Below are 3,043 nucleotides of genomic sequence, written 5' to 3'. Positions count from 1 at the left end.
TATTTTGAAAAGTCATAATGAAAAGTCCTATCACTTATGCCCATGATATTTGACTCTATTCTACAACTCAAAACTCACGTTCTTAGCTTGTCACAAACACTGCATTCTGTCACACCAAATAAAGAGAAAACAGCTCTAATTATGTAAAAATTAGCAGTAAATGCCACTTTGACAGAAATATTCTGTTTAGGTAATCTGAATATGTTGAAATGGATTTACACACTTTATCCAACATTTGTTCTCTAAAATATAGAATCATTACATCAACATCAATTAAGTTACTTTTTCCAAGTTCTACTGAAGTAGGTTGGGATTAAAAAACAGTCCTGTGTTTAGCAGGGAACATAGAAATGGTCTGTTCTGAATACCGCCTCCTTAGTTAATGATTCTTAACAGACAGGAGAGAAGAGGAAAGAACTCAATGTGTGTACAGCTTCAAGTTATAAATAAATTAGACCAGTGATCTTCAGATGTTTTTTGTTGTTGAGGATGTTTTCCTTTCTTAAGGTGCAAAGTTCTTAATTCAGTGAAATCTTTGGTAGGGATCCAATATATAACAGAAAAGAGCAGAGCTACTCTGGATAAGGTAGGTCAAGCTTGCCTGGGTCTGTTTCATGCAGGTAAGGTTACATGCTCTATTCAGAGAGTCCGAGATAATGTCAGGAACAGTCTGACTCAAAACAACTTTTCCATTAACCTTTATTACTTATACAAATAACGACAATTCCTTTGGCTATAACTTGACACTTGTTAAGATGCAAATGTCCTTGAAGGGGTAATTAATTCAGTCTTATCAATTAACACCATAGAACAAATTACTTTTCACATCCCTTTCTTTAGGCAAGGATATATATAATAAAACATATTATAAAGAAGTGTTACAGAAGAAGTTCAGGATATTGGAATCAAACTTTAGCTACCTCAAATTACTTTAAGATACAGGTCATCTGTTAATATAGTAATACAATTTTAATTAAATTTTATTATAAGAATAACATATATGGATCATTGGGTTTGGGAGACCCATAGAATCAGGGAGGTAGAGTTAGGAATTAAGATACTCTGGCTAAGAGAGAAGGGAGTCATAATTGCAAATCTCAATGACAGCATGAAAGTCTTGGCACTTGGAGAGTGAGCAATTATAAAGCTGTTGGGAGACAATCCTCCATGTGTCTTTTGTGATTCTACACACCTTATAAAGAGCAATTGACAGTTTTTGTTCTAGATTATTTTTTTTCAAGGATTTTTGTATAGCAATCAGCCTTGGAAGTGAGAAGGTGTGGGCCTTCTTTCAGGGCAGAAGGCAGATTCGGTTTTTTGTCAGGTTGTTAATGTCTCCTTGTGAGGAAAAAAAACAAAGGTAAGGCAGGTTTGCCAGAAGCCCTTTTATAAAACTGGTAGTTTTCTAACCCACCCTAATCACACTGTATTATCTGCTGTGCCATAAGTAATAAAATTCTTTGTCTTGGGCCCAGGAGTCTTGTGTCTTCTGGCAGCATCTGTAAAACTGTGGCAGGCTTAATTGTTAGCTTGAAAGTAGGGTAAAAATCTCAAGCCTTTTATACTCTTTACAGTATTCTATCATATACAAAGGTCAGGAACTGAAAATATCGCACCCAATAATTACTGTGATGGGGCCTGTGCTAGCCAAGAATTGATATAAAAATTCTACTAAAGCAGAGTTGAACAGGAAAAAGAAAAGTAGCTTTCACAGATCACTGGGAAAAGTTGAGAGACTAAAAAAGAAAAGCAAGTATTCACCAAAGCTGTTTCTTTTGTCTTGAAAATTATTATTAGCCTTGAGACTACCAGGTCTATTATTATTAATCTCCTTATCTCTGTTTCTGTAGCTTATCACAAAGAAACCTGCCTACCCATACAATTCCTCATTGTCTTTGCTGTAAAGATTCTTGTCTCTCCCCTGGCCCTTCTTGTACACAAAAACTATCCTCCTTCTCTATGTTTTTCCTCAGAACACTCATGACCATCTGACATATTATACATGTATTGTATTACCTATTTATTTGTTTGACTCATTCCACTAGAATGTAAGCTCTAGAATGTTGAGATTTTTGTCTGTTCTATGCATTTATTAATCTTTACTTCTGGTATAGAATCTATCATTGCGTAAGTAATAAATAAGTTTTAGTCAAGATGAATTAATTAGTAGATCAATGAATGAACATAAATGGAGGTTTGTAGTTAAGTTAAACACTTCAGTTTATTTCAAGTCTCAATTCCTTTCTGCCTTCAAGACACACTTATTTTTTTTTTTAATTTATCTTTATTTTTGAAAGTATTACAGATGTTCTCCATTTTCCCGCCAGTAACCTCCTCCACCCTGTACTGCCCCGAAAGGTCTTCACTGAACTATTGTCTGTGTCCATTGATTACGCATATAGATTCTGTGGTTAATCTCTTCCCGCCCCCTTACCCCCTTTCTCTCTGAGATCCCTCAGTCTGTTCCATACTTCCCTGTCTCTGGATCTATTTTGTTCATCAGTTTATTTTGTTCATTAGATTCCACATATAAGTGAGATCATGTGATACTTGTCTTTAAGATATTCGTGATGAAGAAGTGGGTCAGTCAGAGAAAGAACCCACTTCTTCTGAATGAATACCTTTGCTCTCAATTCCGGAACAGTAGACTAACAGGACATTTTCTTCAACATATTTCAATAGTGACAGGCACTTTCATCTCCTTTTTACATTCCACTTGGCCACCACCTTCCTTATTTTCCAAAACCTATAAAATACATGCACTCTATGGGGAAAACATAAACGTAGTATGTTTCTCTCAGGACTTGTAAATTCCAAGCTAGTGATCAGATCATCTTTCCTGAGTGATATCAAGTTAGAATACAAAGAAAAATATTTGACACCTGTCCGAAATACAATGCTTTACCTTCAGAAAAGAAGTCTAAACAGATGTGTCATTTAAAGACTTATCTCTATAGAAAACTCAGTTACAGTGCAGACCCCTCTTCATTTTTTTATATTAAAGGTATTTAAAATAGTTTTTTTATAAGAGTTTTTCCTCTTT

The sequence above is a fragment of the Miniopterus natalensis genome, chromosome 10 (assembly GCF_054644295.1).
Source record: "Miniopterus natalensis isolate mMinNat1 chromosome 10, mMinNat1.hap1, whole genome shotgun sequence".
In the NCBI taxonomy this organism is placed as follows: Eukaryota; Metazoa; Chordata; class Mammalia; order Chiroptera; family Miniopteridae; genus Miniopterus; species Miniopterus natalensis.
Note: the sequence above shows the minus strand (reverse complement) of the source record.